Source organism: Anomaloglossus baeobatrachus, chromosome 1, assembly GCF_048569485.1.
Source record: "Anomaloglossus baeobatrachus isolate aAnoBae1 chromosome 1, aAnoBae1.hap1, whole genome shotgun sequence".
Taxonomy (NCBI): domain Eukaryota; kingdom Metazoa; phylum Chordata; class Amphibia; order Anura; family Aromobatidae; genus Anomaloglossus; species Anomaloglossus baeobatrachus.
In genome coordinates this window covers 643,393,662-643,413,461 of record NC_134353.1, presented here as the reverse complement: position 1 = coordinate 643,413,461, position 19,800 = coordinate 643,393,662, and the positions used below count along the sequence as shown (strand labels likewise).

The 19,800-nt window shown below is 51.9% G+C and overlaps 1 protein-coding gene across 5 annotated transcripts in view; it reads right to left on the bottom strand.

Annotated features, from left to right (window-relative positions):
* CHD8 (chromodomain helicase DNA binding protein 8) overlaps positions 1 to 19,800 on the bottom strand; it is a 172,065-nt gene that overhangs the window by 89,896 nt on the left and 62,369 nt on the right. The window lies entirely within an intron of this gene.

Sequence of the window (19,800 nt, the reverse complement as noted above, 5' to 3'; positions counted from 1 at the left end):
CCTCAGACCTCTTTCACAGTAGGCACTTACCCAAGTGCTAAGCACTGGAAAATCGCTAAGAAGATTGCCAATTTTGAATATATAAGTCAATGGCTGGAAAAAAGAATTTTGTTACTTACCGTAAATTCTTTTTCTTATAGTTCCGTATTGGGAGACCCAGACCATGGGTGTTTAGCTTCTGCCTCCGGAGGACACACAAAGTACTACACTTAAAAGTGTAGCTCCTCCCTCTGAGCTTATACACCCCCTGGTAGCCAGTCCTAGCCAGTTTAGTGCAAAAGCTGAAGGAGAATAGCCACCCACAAGTAGAACCGAGTAAGAACCGGAACAACCGGAGACTCTGTCCCCGACAACAGCCGGTGAAAACACACGGAACAAGAAAATTGCCAACAGGCAACAGGGAGGGAGCTGGGTCTCCCAATACGGAACTATAAGAAAAAGAATTTACGGTAAGTAACAAAATTCTCAAAAGCTCGCATCTGCCGAAGCATGAGCATGCACTTGGTAGTGCTTCGAAAAAGTATGCAGGCTAGTCCAAGTGGCAGCCTAACAGACTTGTTGAGCCGTAGCCTGGTGCCTAAAAGCCCAAGAGGCACCGACAGCTCTGGTCGAGTGTGCCTTGATCCCCGGCGGGGGAGGCACCTGAGAACTCTGGTAGGCGTCCGAAATGGTCGATCTAATCCAACGGGCCAAGGTCGGCTTAGAAGCAGAGAGACCCTTGCGCCGCCCTGTGGTTAGCACAAAAAGAGAGGTGCACCGCCTAAGCGCAGCGGTGCGAGCCACATAAATCCGGAGAGCACGCACCAGATCTAGAGAATGCAGCTGTGAGGTAAATCCTGGGATATGAAGAGGAATTATGACTAGAAGTCATAATTGCTCTCATCACTCCCTGGCAGTGCCCCCCTCCCTTCTTGTGCTCAAATGTCCAGCATCTGTGAAGGTGTCACATCCCACTTACACCTCCAACAGCCATCTCCTCTGATATGGAGATGAGATGTTGTGCGGACAATGGACACAGGATGGCTCCCTGCCGTCACCCTGTAACAAGAGTTGTATCTCATTAGCAAGGCTTGGAAGTAGCCAGACAGAACGACTCCAGTAAAAAATGGTTCATATCTCGCAAGCCATATCTCCGATAAATATGGCAACCATAAAAATGGTGTTTGCGCAGGCGGACGATGCTGGCACACCTTTTTTATGGAAGGGGGAGCTTGGGAAATACCCCAGGCGTGATATCAGCCATATGGGAACTCGTAGACAGGTCATGAGTCCCCTCGTTCTGTAGCTAAATTCATAACTGTCACAATGAGAGCATTGGCGTCTGCCTACGACGCTCCCAGGCAAAGTTATGGCCAATATCCCCTTTGCTGGATAATTCTGATCCATGCAGGGGGAGTGGCAGTGCTTCCCTGTGAGGTCACTAAGGTAGGAGGGGACCTGGATCTGCCCAGGTTGATAACCCTACTTCGGCCATTTTCCAGTGTTCTTCTGCTCGGGGGCCTGGTTGGGAAACATCTGTGGGAAGAATCCTAGAAACCTGGTCTACAGCGCCCCCCTGTGGCCAGACACACAAGGTAACTGATGTAATTGTATACCTGTTTGTAACCCATGCTTTATCTGTAACTGTACTCTGACATATGTATATTCTGTAGATTCCCTATTGTATATATTGTAGTTCTAGTGTGCTTTAGGCTGATTAAATTATATAATTAATCTTGGGCTGTTCTGTTATCTCGATCTTGAATCCCACGTCTGTGTGTTCGGCTAATAGTTACCGTGAAGCGGTTGGTGGCAGCGAGTTGTGCCAAGGATTATTGTGGGGAGGCCAGTGAGACTCGGGAAGATATTATATATTCCGCCCGCGGAGGTCGGGGGAATATATACCTTACTCTCACCGGGGACCCTTCAATAATCGGCATAAGTAGTATAGCGGCCTCCTTGCTTATTGTCGGGCAATTCCATAATTGGCCTGACTATAAGAGGGGCGCTAGAGAGCGCGTCACGTGCTCTGTCTGTCGGTCGGGAGGTATAAAGGAGGGGTGACCCCACTTGTTACCCCCCGATTGTGACGTACTGGTAGCCAGCGCGGGGGACTTCTGAGTGACCCCCCCGGTGGTTTGTGACATATTGGTGGCATAGCGGTGGGATCGAGATAATAGTGTGTGTGAGTGTGAGACCCATACTCCCAGACACTAAAGACTGCCTGCAGCAGCTGTGGCTGCTGGGGTCTTCAGACTAGCTCAACACTAGAGTGTCAGAGTGCAGATACTGTAAGGTGTGTGGAGGCATCAGGTGTCAGTTCTGTGTCAGTGACCAAAAGTCTGCAAGAATGGCTGATGGCACCAGGAGCAGAGCTATGCAACTGGCCAATGCTAAGGCAGGAGCCGAAGAGAGGGAGGACGGTGCTGTGGACAGCAATGAGGAGGTTGCCCACGAGTCCTCCAGGAGCTCGACGCCAGAAAACAGCTCTGCAGAGGACATTGCACAACCGGGCACTGCTGGACAAGATGAGGAGCAGCTCGCCCAAGGGTCCTCAACGAGCCAGATGCCAGCCCTCCGCTCTGCAATGGACAGTGAATCACCAGGCTCCGCAGCGGGCCGCAGATCACCACGTGCCATTCCACCGAGCCTGGGAGGCTCGGATAGCCTTCTTCAAATGGCTATGGCCCTACGCCAGGCTGGAGACCGGGAGGGCTACAAGGAACTCATGGCCGAGCGTGAGCGGCAAGCAGCGCGTGAAGAGCGCCAGGCAGAGCGTAACTACCAGCTGCAGCTAGCTCAGCTCCGGCCCTCATCAGCCACCCGTGACCTTCCAGACACCAAACTTCCAAAGGTCCGTGTTGAGGACTTCCCAGTGCTGGAGAAGGATGGAGACTTGGACTCTTTCTTGACTGCTTTTGAACGGACTTGCTTGCAGCATCATCTGAACAAGGACCAGTGGGCCAAATACCTGACCCCCCGTTTAAGGGGTAAGGCCCTGGATATCCTTGGGGACTTGCCTGCTGAGGCGGATCAGGGCTACGACACCATCAAGCGGGCCCTGATCCAACAGTACAACCTCACCCCGGAGTCCTACCGCAAGAAGTTCCGGACGCTGCAGAAGGGACCAAAGGACTCCTGGGCTGACCACCGGCGGGCACTTGCCCGAGCTGCCGACCACTGGACCCAAGGCCTGCAGCTTTCCACCGGACCGGAGATCCTGGACTTGTTCATCACGGAGCAACTCTTGTGGAACTGCCCTGAGGATCTCCGCCAGTTCATCCGAGACCAGAAGCCAAAGGGATCCACGGCTACAGCTGCCCTGGCAGATGACTACACCAACAATCGGGCTCCTGAAGCCAGGAGAGCAGCCACCAGCAGCACCTGGAGAGGGGGTAAGATGAACTCTGCGACTGCCCCACCTGCCCCTAGACTGCAGGGGGTGTCCCCCTCAACTCCCCTCTCCAGGCCCGTGGCAGAACCAAGACGGTGCCACCAGTGCAACCTACCTGGACACTTCAAGGCCATGTGCCCTCAGCGTCCCAAGGCCCCGGCTCCGTCCCCGTCCCAAGGGCCGCCCAAGGTGTATTGTGTGGGTGGGGGTGGTGGTAGGTCCCTGGACAGCTTCCAACCTGTCACCGTCGGCCAGTCTGTGACCATAGGACTGCGAGACAGCGCCTCGGAGGTGACTCTGGTGCGGCCTGAGATGGTGTCCCCCCAAGACTTGATCCCTGGAAAAACCCTCGCTGTCTCCGGGATTGGAGGCATTGACCCGGCGCTGCCTGTTGCTGACATTTATGTGGACTGGGGCGCAGGGCGAGGGGTGAGGGAGGTGGGGGTAACTGATCGGATCCCTGCAAACGTGCTACTTGGGACAGATTTGGGGCAAATAACCTCCCAGTTTGGCCCCGCCCCAAAGGCTGAACCTTCAGCCAGTGCTGACGTGCCTCCGGACAATGTTAATGTGTTATCTATGAATGATGTAAGGGAGGAGGGAGTGAACTCTGATATTTCTGCTTGCACAGACACCATAGACACACACACAGCTGCAGCTGTGACAGGGGAGGGGGTCAGAGAAAGGTGTGACAATGCCTCTACAAGTAACCAGCCTGTGAGCTGGGATCTGTTGCCCTCTGCAGGGATAAGCAGAGAGCAGGGTGCTGCAGGGGGAGGACCAGTGTGTGGGGTGGGGGCTACCACAGCAAATGTGGGGTCCCCAGAGATTTCACAGCGGGGTTCTGTTGCTGCAGGGGGGGGGAACAGGCAGGTGAGATTGGGGCCGGTCCAGGAGCGGAAGTGCTCCCAGGTAAGATCTCGGTGCAGGGTTCCCCCACAACCGGGGTGTCAGGAAGCCAGGTAGGTCTGCCTGAACCGGCGACTTGGTCAGGAACGGAGGAGGAGCAGGCATGACCCACGGTCGCAGCGGCTGTGGCCGCTGTCACCCGCAGTGGGAGTGCTGGAAGCCAAGGGGCCTCCCGGAGGTCCGATAGCTCTTCCCCTTCTGACCAAGTGGCAGCCGAGTCAGGTGGAGGCCAGGACACAGGTCCCGGGGTACTGACCGAAGATGTGACAGTCTCGTCGATTCTGGCCACATCTGGTCAGGGGTTTCAGGCAGCGTTAGAAGCTGACGACAGCCTGAAAGCTCTAAAGGAGCAGGCGGCACAGCCTCCCTCGGACTCGGACCCGGAGCGAGTGGTCTGGGACCAAGGACGGCTGTACCGGGCCACGGTCCAGCAGGGTTCACCGGAGGCGTGGCCCAGGGACCGACAGTTGGTGGTACCCTATCCGTTCCGGACGGAGTTGTTGCGGATCGCACATGAGATTCCGATGGCCGGACACCTAGGGATCGCTAAGACCAAGGCCAGGTTAAACCAGCATTTCTACTGGCCAAAAATGGGGGCCGATGTGGCTGCCTACTGCCGTTCGTGTGAAACCTGTCAGAGAGTGGGGAAGGCGGGGCCACACCCCAAAGCCCCACTAGTATCTCTGCCAATCATCGATGAGCCTTTCAGGAGGGTGGCTGTGGATCTAGTCGGCCCGCTGGCCATCCCCAGCAGCTCCGGGAAACGCTTCATACTGACGGTAGTGGACTATGCCACCCGGTACCCAGAAGCAGTGGCCTTGTCGTCCATTCGGGCTGACAAGGTGGCCACCGCATTGCTGGAGATTTTCTCCCGAGTGGGTTTTCCCCAGGAAATGCTCACTGACCGGGGGACCCAATTCATGTCCCAGCTGATGGAGGCCCTCTGTAAGCAAGTCCAGGTGCGACATCTGGTGGCCAGCCCGTACCATCCACAGACTAATGGCCTGTGCGAGCGGTTCAATGGCACCTTAAAGCAGATGCTTAAGATGTTGGTCGACTCCCATGGGCGTGACTGGGAGCGGTATCTCCCACACCTGTTATTTGCTTACCGGGAGGTTCCACAGGCCTCAACAGGATTCTCACCGTTTGAGCTCCTGTACGGGCGACGTGTGCGGGGCCCCCTGGCTCTGGTGAAAGAGGCTTGGGAAGGGGATTTGGCCACCCCTGGAGTGTCGGTCATCGAGTAGGTCATGCGCTTCCGGGACAAAATGCAGGCCTTGACGCAACTGGTACACGACAATATGGCTCAAGCCCAGGCCGATCAGAAGCGTTGGTACGACCAGAACGCTTGTGAGAGGACCTACCAAGTGGGTCAAAAGGTGTGGGTACTGGTCCCCGTACCACAGGACAAGCTTCAGGCAGCCTGGGAAGGCCCATACCTCGTGTACCAGCAGCTCAACCCTGTGACGTACCTGGTCACCCTGGACCCTGCCCGTGGAAGGCGGAAGCCCTTCCATGTGAACATGATGAAGGCACATCATGAGCGGGAGGCATGTGCGCTCCCCGTGTGCAACCTGCCCAAGGAGGGAGAAGCGGAAACCCTCTTGGATATGCTAGCCCAGGTTAGGGCAGGCGGATCCATTGAGGATGTGGAGGTTGGCCACCAGCTCTTGGAGGACCAACGGTCCCAGCTGTGGGCCACCCTACACCCCTTCCGGGGGTTGTTTACCAACCAGCCCGGAAGGACTGACTTGGCTGTCCATCACGTGGACACTGGGGATCATCCCCCGATCCGGCGTTCAGCATATCGGGTCTCCCTGGAGGTGCAGCAACACATGCGCCAGGAGATTGACGAGATGCTGGAGCTGGGGGTGATCCAGGCATCCAACAGCGCTTGGGCCTCGCCCGTAGTCCTCGTCCCTAAGAAGGACCGAACCACTCGGTTCTGCGTGGACTACAGGGGGCTCAATGCTGTCACGGTCGCCGATGCGTACCCAATGCCACGCATCGATGACCTGCTCGATCAGTTGGCCGGGGCTCAGTACCTGACCATCATGGACCTGAGCCGGGGATATTGGCAGATCCCCCTGACTCGCAAGGCCAGGGAACGCTCTGCCTTTATTACCCCATTTGGACTGTACGAGTCCACGGTGATGCCATTCGGGATGAGGAATGCCCCTGCCACTTTCCAGCGGATGGTCAACACCCTGCTCAAGGGACTTGAAGGGTACGCGGCCGCGTACCTGGATGACATTGCCGTCTTCAGTCCCACCTGGGAGGACCACCTAGAGCATCTAGCACAGGTGCTCAGGCGGATCCACCGGGCAGGTTTGACCATCAAGCCGGGAAAGTGTCAGCTGGCCATGAGCGAGGTCCAGTACCTCGGTCACCGGGTAGGTGGGGGAACGCTGAAGCCCGAGCCTGAGAAAGTGGAGGCCATCGCATCCTGGCCCACCCCCAGGACCAAGAAGCAGGTGATGTCCTTCTTGGGGACCGCTGGGTACTATAGGAGGTTTGTTCCATGCTATAGTAGCCTGGCAAAGCCCTTGACGGACCTCACCAAGAAGAAGCTGCCCTCTGCAGTCGATTGGACAATGGACTGCGAGACAGCCTTCCGGGCCCTAAAGGACGCCCTGTCCAGCCCGCCCGTGCTACAGGCAGCCGACTTCACGCGGCCGTTTGTAGTACAGACCGACGCCAGTGACTTCGGCCTCGGTGCGGTGCTCAGCCAGGTGGACTCTGCGAGCCAAGAGCACCCAGTCTTGTACCTGAGCAGGAAGCTGTTACCAAGGGAAGTGGCCTATTCTACAATGGAGAAGGAGTGCCTGGCCATAGTGTGGGCCCTGCAGCGTCTGCAACCCTATCTATACGGGCGCCACTTCATCGTGGAGACGGACCACAATCCCCTCAGCTGGTTGCACACCGTCTCTGGGACGAATGGGCGATTGTTGCGATGGAGCCTTGCGCTCCAGCAATACGACTTCACCATTCGCCACAAAAGGGGCCGTGACCACGGTAACGCAGACGGGCTGTCCCGACAAGGAGAGGTCGCGGACGGGCGCACGGGGGAACACCGGAGTGTGCTGCCCCCTAGCGCCCTCAAAAGGGGGGAGGTGTGAGGTAAATCCTGGGATATGAAGAGGAATTATGACTAGAAGTCATAATTGCTCTCATCACTCCCTGGCAGTTCCCCCCTCCCTTCTTGTGCTCAAATGTCCAGCATCTGTGAAGGTGTCACATCCCACTTACACCTCCAACAGCCATCTCCTCTGATATGGAGATGAGATGTTGTGCGGACAATGGACACAGGATGGCTCCCTGCCGTCACCCTGTAACAAGAGTTGTATCTCATTAGCAAGGCTTGGAAGTAGCCAGACAGAACGACTCCAGTAAAAAATGGTTCATATCTCGCAAGCCATATCTCCGATAAATATGGCAACCATAAAAATGGTGTTTGCGCAGGCGGACGATGCTGGCACACCTTTTTTATGGAAGGGGGAGCTTGGGAAATACCCCAGGCGTGATATCAGCCATATGGGAACTCGTAGACAGGTCATGAGTCCCCTCGTTCTGTAGCTAAATTCATAACTGTCACAATGAGAGCATTGGCGTCTGCCTACGACGCTCCCAGGCAAAGTTATGGCCAATATCCCCTTTGCTGGATAATTCTGATCCATGCAGGGGGAGTGGCAGTGCTTCCCTGTGAGGTCACTAAGGTAGGAGGGGACCTGGATCTGCCCAGGTTGATAACCCTACTTCGGCCATTTTCCAGTGTTCTTCTGCTCGGGGGCCTGGTTGGGAAACATCTGTGGGAAGAATCCTAGAAACCTGGTCTACAGCGCCCCCCTGTGGCCAGACACACAAGGTAACTGATGTAATTGTATACCTGTTTGTAACCCATGCTTTATCTGTAACTGTACTCTGACATATGTATATTCTGTAGATTCCCTATTGTATATATTGTAGTTCTAGTGTGCTTTAGGCTGATTAAATTATATAATTAATCTTGGGCTGTTCTGTTATCTCGATCTTGAATCCCACGTCTGTGTGTTCGGCTAATAGTTACCGTGAAGCGGTTGGTGGCAGCGAGTTGTGCCAAGGATTATTGTGGGGAGGCCAGTGAGACTCGGGAAGATATTATATATTCCGCCCGCGGAGGTCGGGGGAATATATACCTTACTCTCACCGGGGACCCTTCAATAATCGGCATAAGTAGTATAGCGGCCTCCTTGCTTATTGTCGGGCAATTCCATAATTGGCCTGACTATAAGAGGGGCGCTAGAGAGCGCGTCACGTGCTCTGTCTGTCGGTCGGGAGGTATAAAGGAGGGGTGACCCCACTTGTTACCCCCCGATTGTGACGTACTGGTAGCCAGCGCGGGGGACTTCTGAGTGACCCCCCCGGTGGTTTGTGACAGCAGCGCTTTCTCAAAGCGATGAACAGGGGCCGGACAGAAGGAAGGCAAGGTAATGTCCTGGTTAAGGTGGAGGGGAGAGACCACCTTAGGAAGAAAGTCCGGGGTCGGACGGAGAACTACCTTGTCTTGGTGAAAAACCAAAAAAGGTGACTCCGAGGAGAGCGCAGCCAAATCAGAGACTCTCCTGAGAGAAGTTATGGCAACTAGAAAAGGCCACCTTTTGAGAAAGACGATACAAAGAAACCTCCCTAAGAGGCTCAAAGGGGGGTTTCTGCAATACCGTGAGGACCAAGTTAAGGTCCCAGGGATCCAAGGGCCGCCGATAAGGCGGAATGATGTGAGACGCACCTTGCATGAAGGTGCGGATCTGAGCCAGCCGGGCGAGACACCACTGGAACAGCACTGATAGAGCTGAGACTTGTCCCTTGAGAGAGTTGAGGGACAGTCCTAGCTGCAGACCGGACTGTAAAAAAGACAGAAGGGTCGGCAACGAGAATGGCCAAGGAGAATGGCCGGAAGAGCGACACCAGGACAGGAAAAATTTTCCAAGTCCTGTGATAGATCTTGACGGAGGAAGACTTACGGGCCCGAGTCATAGTGGAGGTGACTTCAGGAGGAATACCAGAAGCCCTCAAAATCCAGGACTCAAGAGCCACGCCGTCAATTTGAGTGCCGCAGAATTCGGGCGGAAAAACGGACCTTGCGAGAGCAGGTCTGGACGGTCCGGAAGATGCCACGGCATCTCCACGGACAGTTGGAATAGGTCCGGATACAAAGCTCGCCTGGGCCAGCCCGGTGCAATGAGGATGACTCGACGGCCCTCCATTCTGATCTTGCGCAGGACTCTGGGCAAGAGAGCTAGAGGGGGAAACACGTAGGACAGACGAAACTGGGACCAGTCTTGAACCAGAGCGTCCGCGGCGAAGGCCTGAGGATCGTGGGAGCGAGCCACGTAAACCGGAACCTTGTTGTTGTGACGGGATGCCATTAGGTCCACGTCCGGAGTGCCCCACTTGCGGCAGATTGACTGAAACACTGCCGGGTGCAGGGACCACTCGCCACCGTCCACGGATTGACGGCTGAGATAATCTGCCTCCCAGTTTTCTACACCAGGGATGTGGACTGCGGATAGGAGTCCTCCGCCCATTGAAGAATGCGTTGGACCTCCAACATTGCCAGGCGGCTGCGTGTCCCGCCTTGGTGATTGATGTAGGCAACCGCTGTCGCGTTGTCTGACTGGACTCGAATGTGCCTGCCCGCCAACAGGTGGTGAAAGGCTAGGAGAGCTAGAAGCACAGCTCTGGTTTCCAGCACATTGATTGAAAGGGCTGACTCGGACGGAGTCCAAGTGCCCTGAGCTCTGTGGTGGAGATGTACCGCTCCCCAGCCGGATAGGCTGGCATCTGTGGTGAGAATCTTCCAGGACTGAGCCAGGAAGGAGCGCCCTTGGGACAGGGAGAGGGGTCGAAGCCACCACTGAAGAGAGCTCCTGGTCCATGGCGACAGAGCCACTAACCTCTGTAAGGAGGAAGGCCGCTTGTCCCAACAGCGGAGGATGTCCAGCTGCAGAGGACGCAGATGGAACTGGGCAAAGGGAACCGCCTCCATGGAAGCCACCATTTGACCCAGCACCTGCATCAGGCGCCTGAGGGAATAACGGCGGGGCCTCAGGAGAGAGCGCACCGCTAGCCGGAGAGACTGCTGTTTGATTAAGGGCAACTTCACAAGTGCCGGCAAAGTCTTGAACTGCATCCCTAAATACGTGAGACTCTGGGTCAGAGTCAGAGTGGATTTGGGAAGATTGACAAGCCACCCGAATCGCTGATGAGACACTGCGATTGGCACATGTAGATAGACATCTCTGATGTCGATGGACGCCAGGAACTCCCCTTGGGTCATAGAGGCAATGACTGATCTCAGAGACTCCATGCGAAAATGCCGCACCCGGACATGCTTGTTGAGAAGCTTGAGATCCAGGATGGGCCGGAAGGTACCGTCCTTTTTTGGAACTAGGAAGAGATTTGAGTAAAAACCTGTGAACCGTTCCTGAGCGGGAACTGGGACAATCACTCCGTTTGCCTGCAAGGACGCCACGGTCTGCGAGAAGGCGGCGGCCTTGGAGCAGGGGGGAGTTGAGAGAAAAAAATCTGTTTGGAGGGCTGGAAGAGAATTCTATCCTGTAGCCGTGAGATATGATGTCTCTCACCCACTGATCGGAGACTTGCTTTAACCAAGCGTCGCCAAAGTGGGAGAGCCTGCCACCGACTAAGGACGTGGCTGGAGCGGGCTGAGAGTCATGAGGAAGCTGCCTTAGTGGCAGAACCTCCTGCGGTGTTCTGCGGACGCGCTCTTGGGCGCCAGTTGGATTTCTGATCCTTGGCTGAGTTAGCGGACGAGGCGGAAGGCTTAGAGGATGACCAGTTGGAGGAACGAAAGGAACGAAACCTCGATTGATTCCTACCCTGGGCGGGTTTCCTGGTCTTAGTTTGTGGCATGGAAGTACTCTTCCCACCAGTAGCTTCTTTAATGATTTCATGCAGCTGTTCACCAAACAGCCGTGAACCAGCAAAAGGGAGCCCAGCAAGAAACTTCTTGGAAGAAGCATCTGCCAAAGAGAGTTGCTCCTCTGACACTGACGGATTGAGATCCAGCACAGAATTAATAGAAGCAATCAAATCACTAAGATCTGAGTCACCCTCATAGAAATCGATGGGATACATAGCCTCCGAGCCCCCAGTGAGGGCATCCTCCTCATCTTATGAGTCAGCTCTTGAGACAGAAACCCTGCGCCTTCTCTTAGAAGGATGGGGTCTGGGATCAGATGATGAATCCTCCGTGAGCTCTGATGGACGGAGGTCAGAGGATAGGAGTCCTCTGTCAAGAGTATTAGAGGCACCCTGTGAGGGGGGCTGATGCATATTCATCAAAGTCCTGGACAAAAGTCCCATGAACTCAGCAAATGACTGGGATATGGACCTAGAAAAGGACTCTACCCAGGCCGGGGGTTCAATCACAGGTGCAGCAGGAGCCTGAGAGACCACTGGGGGTGAGACTCCAGGCTGTGGCACCGCCAAGTTAGAGCAACCATCACAGTGTGGATAAATGCTCGGCTCAGGCAGCAGGAGCTTACATGCAGTGCATGCAGAATAAAGCTTTGGAGCCTTGCTCCTTGTTTGAGACATGCTGCTGGAGTGGGGGCTTTGCAGAGAATGAACCCCAGGGAGAATATACAGAGGTCCACAACCGGAGACCGGCTGTGGCTTACCAGACCGCTGAGCGCAGTGTTGTGTGCCCTCCAGATCCCGAAGCCCGGTCCCCCAGTGCGCAGCACCTCAGCAGAGATGCAGAATGCAGGATGTCCCAGAGCAGAGTGAACTCTGCCTGAGAAATGGCCGCCGGAGCGAAGAGAGGGGGCGGGACTAGGTTCCTATAAAAGAGCGGGAACTGGAGGGCTATAGAGACCTGCATGGAAGGAGGGACGCCCCAGCAGTGGGGAGTGTCCCTCCCCTGTGTAGAACGGCCGCCGGGAGGAGCCGAACCTGTCCCTCTGCATGAGTGACATGCGAGGGCAGGAAAACGAAACTAGGCCTCCGGCGAAGCCAGGGCCTAAATTTATGCGGCGAGGCCGACAAGCAGGCACCATCGGCGCGGTTCTCGGGCAAAAGCTGGAGAACCCGCCGGAAAAGTTAAAAACAATCACATACAGCATACTCTCCCCATACAATAAAGAAACGGGACCCCCAACATAAACGTCTCAGGTACTTAGCTGCTGAGACGCAGGGCCATGTCCCTGGGGATGAGTGCTCCAGTCCCACAGAATCCTCAAGGGGCTGTGGATGGAGACCGGACTCCTGCCAGGCATGGAGACCGTGCTGGCTCCCACCTCAAGGCAGAGCCCAGAAGGGATGGTGAAGGAGCGCGGCATGTAAGGCTTCAGCCTTGTAAATCAACCTTAACAACACCGCCGACACTGTGGGGTGAGAAGGGACATCCCGGGAGTCCAGACATGGACCCGCTTTTCTTCAAACTCTTTCCAAAAGTCAAACAAATCAGATGAGAATGCATGTGTGGATGTATGCCTCCTGAACACAAAGCAATAAACTGGCTAGGACTGGCTACCAGGGGGTGTATAAGCTCAGAGGGAGGAGCTACACTTTTAAGTGTAGTACTTTGTGTGTCCTCCGGAGGCAGAAGCTAAACACCCATGGTCTGGGTCTCCCAAAGGAACGATAAAGAAAGCGAGGTGTTTCGGCCAGCTCTTTTTATTTTATTACAGGAGCTATTTTTGAGCACTTAGCATTCATCAATAGCCTGTATCTTATGGGTCATTACAGAGAGCGCTCACAAAAGCGCTCTCAAAAATGCCAGTAAAGCACGTGCTTTGGAGTTCTAAAACAGTGGCAGCATAAGGGTGCTTTCACACTTCCGCTACATATGCACTACAGGCTGCCCATTCGCTTCTGTAATGCCACCGTTCCGCTAACGTGTAGCGGAACGAAAAGAAGAAAATGCTCTTCTTTTTGTTCTGACACTGATAGCGGATTGCGGCATTAAGAAAGCGAACGGGCGGATGCAGATCGCGGAACCCAGCCATTCACTTCTATAGGCAATGCAAGCGGAATGCCAGCATTCCGCCAGCATTGCCCCGGGGTCAGCTGGATGTCAGATCCAGAGCGGATTGACCTCTGGTGGCCCCAAACACGTGTGAAACCACTCTAAAATTACAGTGTGCAAGAGGCCTAAAATCAAAACAATTTTGACCTTTTACCTGACTCAGCACTGACCTGCTTTGTTGCAAGTTTTGTTGCAGATGTAACACTTAGCAGGTCAGATGTCCTGCAAGTTACATTAGACTAGCTTTTATTCCATCTGTACATCAGAATATAGCAGTGTCTGAATCTCCACAAAGAGAGGTGTACTGCCACAAAAAAAATCAGTCAGCTTCCACAGCAATTCACTTTCTACAACTATGAATTCAGTTCTGTCCACTCGTGGAAGGAGGACGTTGGTCCATGAGAATCACATTTACTTCTTTTCCAAAAGAACCGCTGATGATGTCCATTCCATCTGGGTATGTGAAAAACGGTCGACTTGCAAGGGACGTGTTTGGACCAATGAAGAATCTGGCGAAGTTGTGAAAGTAGTCAATCTTCACAGTCACGCAGCACAAGCTGCAAGACCTTAAGCAATCCGACTTGGTAATGAGGCAGTCACCAGGGCAAGGACAAACACAGGAGACACCACAATAGATTCTCACAGACGTCATTTCAGGAGCCCATTCTAATATAGTAGCACTTCTCCCAAGGAAAGCATCACTGAAGAGAACAATACGATTAGCAAGGGAACTTGGCAATATCCCAAGGTTACCTCAAACCCTTGATCAACTTGTTATCCCCCTGGAGTTGCAGGAGATCAGTGTTGATGGTGTCCAGCAGCAGTTCCTTCTGCATGACTCTGGTAAGCTACTTAACCATTTAACATTGTATTAAAACAATTCCATTATGCATAATTATTGCAAAGTTTCTTTTGCACAAATGTGAAAAATGCTACACTATAAAGGTGCTGATATAAAATACTATGATTTTTGCCTTCAAGGGAAACTTTGAGGGTAATATAGTGTAGTGAGGCCTACTGATTCCAACTAGTGTTGGCCGATCACTGGAAAGATAGGATCAGATCGGGCCGATCATACCATATCATCATACAAAGATTGGAATTAATTCCGATCCAATCTCCAGAGCTAGATATATATATGCACACTGTACGCCTGAACAGTGTGTGTGTATATATATATGTATATATGTGGGTGGGTGATGGTGGTCTGGCACTTTTGGAACTTTGTAATCCAATAAAGGATTTGTATAGGACTTCAGCAACGTGGAGCTCTTTCTTCATGGATGCATGTTAAGTACGGGCGGAAGCCAAATCCTGCTCTAGCAGCACACTGAGTCCTCAGTAGAGTTGAGCGATGTTCGAGGTTCGCCAATTTCATGTTCGAGTGATTTTGGGGGTTCTCGAGATCGAACTCGAACGCAAGCTTTTTGCTAAAAGCTCGACAGCTCGAGTTACGTTCGAGAACGGTTCTATCAGCAAAAAGCCCATCTAGTTACTAGCTGGCTTTTCACTGTAATAGTGTGAGTCACTGTGATTCACACTATTATCAAATTTCAGCGTATAGTGTGCGGGGGGGGGGGGGGGGGCGCAGTTTAGATCTGTGCTGCTGAGAGAATGCCAATTTTTTTTTTTCTTTTTCCTAAGCGCGTGTGCAGTGGGGCGGGCCAGCATGTCAGCCAATCCCAGACACACACACACACAGCTAAGTGGATTTTTGCCAGACAAGCAAGGGCATGTGTCATAGGCTGTGAATGTCACATGTCCTTGCCTTATAAATATGGCCATTTTCCCTCACGCCGCCATTATCTGCCTTCTGCGTGTGGGTGAAAGTCACCGCTCACGCTGCTGCTGCCGCCGCTGATCCTGTTGTGTGCACAAGCACACAGCACTGTAGGGATTAGGGAGGGACTGCAGACTATTTCAGCCCTTTTCAGGACTAATTTCCAGCCGTACATAGCCATAGCTGCTAGGCAGGTCCGTGCAAACGCTGTGTACAGCTTTAGATAACCGTCTGTGTACCTCAGCTCAGGGAATTCCTTGCTGCATTTTTTCATTAGGAGGGATAGAAAGTGAGGCTTCCTTTCCTGTCCTGGTAACCACAGAACCCAGGCACTCTACCCACCTGGACATTTTTTGCCACGCTATTTTATTTGCACAAAGAGCTGACACTTTTTCTTCCATCCTAAAAGTGTCTGGAATACTAAGTTAGTGTTCCTTTCCTGTCCTGGTACCCACCGTTTTTCACATACCCAGATGGAATGGACATCATCAGTGGTTCTTTTGGAAAATATGTAAATGTGATTCTCATGGACCAACGTCCTCCTTCCACGTTTGGACAGAACTGAATTCATAGTTGTAGAAAGTGAATTGCTGTGGAAGCTGACTGATTTTTTGTGGCAGTACACCTCTCTCTTTGTGGAGATTTCAGAGATTCTATATACAGATAGAATTAAAACTAGTCTAATGTAACTTGCAGGACATCTGACCTGCTACTTGTTACATCTGCAACAAAACTTGCAACAAAGCAAGTCAGTGCTGAGTCAGGTAAGGCTAGTTTCACACTTGCGTTGGCTTGAATCCGCTGGGTCCGTTGCCGACGCATCCGTTATCTTTGTGTTGTCAACGGATGCAACAGGTCCGTTATTTCACAGGAATCCGTTAGCTGATTCCTGTGAAATAACGGACCCATTGCATCCGTTTGGCGTCCATTAGGCGTCCGTCTAACGGAATGTAATAGAATCCGCCACTCGGCGTCATTTTAACACAAGCAAGTAATGTTAAGCATCGCCACTCGGCGGAAGCAACGCAGTGTCGGCCAGCGGAAGCAACGCAGGTACTTTTGGCACAATCCGTCATCCATACAAGTCTATAGGAAACAGCGGAATCCGTTAACGGATTCCGCTGTTTTCCAAAAGGGCGGATTGTGACGGAAGGAAAACAACGCAAGTGTGAAAGTACCCTAAAAGTTCAAAATTGTTTTGATTTTAGACCTCTTGCACACTGTAATTTTAGAGTGGTTTCACACTTGTGTTTGGGGCCGCCACAGGTCAATCCGCTCTGGATCTGACATCCAGCTGACCCCGGGGCAATGCTGGCATTCCGCTTGCATTGCCCATAGAAGTGAACGGCTGGGTTCCGTGATCTGCATCCGCCCGTTCGCTTTCTTAATGCCGCAATCCGCTATCAGTGTCAGAACAAAAAGGAAGAGCATTTTCTTCTTTTCGTTCCGCTGCAGGTTAGCGGAACGGCAGCATTACAGAAGCGAATGGGCGGCCTGTAGTGCATATGTAGCGGAAGTGTGAAAGCACCCTTATGCTGCCACTGTTTTAGAACTCCAAAGCACGTGCTTTACTAGCATTTTTGAGAACGCTTTTGTGAGCGCTCTCGGTAATGACCCATAAGATACAGGCTATTGATGAATGCTAAGTGCTCAAAAATAGCTCCTGTAATAAAATAAAAAGAGCTGGCCGAAACACCTCGCTTTTCCAGCCATTGACTTAAGCCTGCTTTACACGCTACAAGATATCTTACGATGTGTCGGCGGGGTCACGTCGTAAGTGACGCACATCCGGCATCGTAAGGTATGTTGTACCGTGTGACAGCTACGTGCAATTGAACGAAAAACCATTCATCGCATGCACGTCGTTCATTCCTGACGAATTGAACGTCAGATTGTTAATCGTACCCGGGGTAGCGCACATCGCAGTGTGTGACACCCCGGGAACAATGAACAGATCTCACCTGCCTTCTGCGGCTCCCGGCCCACAATGCGGAAGGAAGGAGGTGGGCGGGATGTTTACGTCCCGCTCAGCTCCGCCCCTCCGCTTCTATTGGCCGGCTGCCGCGTGACGTCGATGTGACGCCAAACGTCCCTCCCACTCCAGGAAGTGGACGTTCGCCGCCCACATCGAGGTCGTATGGAAGGCAAGTATGTGTGACGGGGGTTAATCGTTTGTGCGGCACGTTCAATAAATTGAACGTGCTGCACATACGATGGGGGCGTTGCAAATCGCATACCATATCGTATGCGAAATTGCACCGTGTAAAGCAGGCATTATATATTCAAAATTGGCAATCTTCTTTGCGATTTTCCAGTGCTTAGCACTTGGGTAAGTGCCTACTGTGAAAGAGGTCTTAGAGTGCGACAACACTTTGCGTTTCCACCTGCGTTTCAGCGGCTTTTTAGGTCCAGTTTGAGAAGCACCTTTTTCATGCCAAAAAAGTCATGCGTTTTGATTTTACAGCAAAGTCTATGGAAATTGGGGATTTCTAGACCGCACTTTGCGTTTCTAAACGCTGCGTTTAATTTGCATAGTTTGTGGCAAAAACCATTCGTTCAAAGAAGCAGCATGTCAATTGTTTTTGCCATTTTAGGTGCGTTTTGCTAACATTGAAGTCAATGAGAAATGGCAAAAACCAAGAAACTTCAAATTGCCTGCTTTTCATGTGCAGAAAACAAGCGTATTGAACTACCAAAACGCATACTTTTTGAACATTATAATAATGATTTCATATGTCCCTTTACACACACACACACATAGTCCGACAACTAAATTTATGAAAATTACTAATTTTTAGCTATTTTTCTAATAAATAGTATAGTACCGCTATAATTTCATTAAATATTTCTATTTCTTAAATTATTTCTAAAATTCTATATCTGTTCCTTTTTTTTCCCTTTTTTCATTGGTTTTGACTGTTTAATCTTTATTTAGCAGTGTCTTGATGTTCAAAACACATGTGAAAAATCAGGTAAAAAGCGCTGAAAACGCATCTAAAACGCGGTAAATACACATGCATTTTCAGCGCTAAAATTCAGAAAAAGGCAACTTTGATCAAATCAATTAAGCCCAAAATGTGCGTTCTGAACTGCAAGTAGGAGAACGCAAAGTGCAGTCGCAGCCTTAGGGCTAAAACACAAGGCCAAAATTCCCTGCCTAATTTGGGGCTGAAACATCTGGGGGCAAAAAGCTGGGGGCGAAATATCCGTGGGCGACCTGCTGTTGGCGAAATGTGCGGGGGCAAAATGGGCGAAACATCCTGGGGGCGAACTGCTGGGGGCGAAACATCCGGGGGCGAACTGCTGGGGGCAAAACATCTTCTTAGCGATTTTCCAGTGCTTAGCAATTGGGTAAGTGCCTACTGTGAAAGAGGTCTTCAGGCTAAAACACCAGGCCAAAATTCCCTGCCTAATTTGGGGCCGAAACATCTGGGGGCAAAAAGCTGGGGCCGAAACATCCGGGGGCGTAGTGTACCTCGGGCCGAACTGCTGGGGGCAAAATGCTGAAGGCGAAACTTCCAACTCCCTGTCCTGTTAAACCGCTATACAGTGTGTCCACTGCCATTAACTTGAGAACGGCGGCAGCTATAGGAATAGAAGTGGAATCTAGGTATAGTAAAGTAGCCATGCGCTACGCAATGAAACCACCTATAGCGCCACCTGGTGGAAAACAACGGAGTTAGCATTTTTATCTCGAAAACGGAACGAGATAAGAGAAAAAAAAGTGAATTACAAAGTTGTAGGGCATCATCAATTCAATATGAATCGACACCTTGCATACACAAATGCTATGATATGAAACCCATGAGCCCCCCCCCCAAAACATTTAATGCTGGTCACGCATATGGCGCTCATTTAACTTTGATGCTCAAAGTGGCCACCGTCAGCTTCAATGCACATCTGGACTCTGCACAGCATACTGTATCTTGCTGCACGTTGTGAAATATGGTAGGTGACACGTTTGCACAAGCATCTGTGATACGTCATCGTAGGTCCTGCAATGTTGGTGGAGGGGTCGCATACACCTGCTGTTTGATGTGACCTCACAGAAAGAAGTCCAATGGGGTCAGGTCAGGTGAGCGTGGAGGCCACTCCACGCAGTCATCATACCCAATGACTTGTAGGAAGGTCTCCATGAGGTATCGCTTCACGTCCGCTGTCTTGTGAGTTTTACACGTTCTAATCATAGCATTTCTGTATGCAAGGTGTCGATTCGTATTGAATTGATGATGCCCTACAACTTTGTAATTCAATTTTTTCTATCTCGTTCCGTTTTTTGAGATAAAAATGCTAACTCCGTTGTTTTCCACCAGGTGGCGCTATAGGTGGTTTCATTGCGTAGTGCCTGGCTACTTTACTATACCTAGACACAACATCTATGCCTATAGCTGCCGCCGTTCTCAAGTTAATGGCGATGGACAGGATATGAGTGTACACACTGTATATAGTCTTGGCCACCGTACTACAGCTCAGGTTCATTGTGTTGGCAATCTTTATGTAGAGCAACAATTCTTTTTTTCAGATCCTCAGAATTCTTTGCCATGCGGTGTTATGTTGAATTTTCAGTGATGTCACTCTAATGAGTCATATGACACCAGGCAAGGAAAACGGCTGATTGGGTAGAATTTGGCTACTTTCAAATAGGGTTGTACTCACCTTTATTGCCAGCAGTTTAGACATAATTGGCTGTGTGTTGAGTTATTTAGA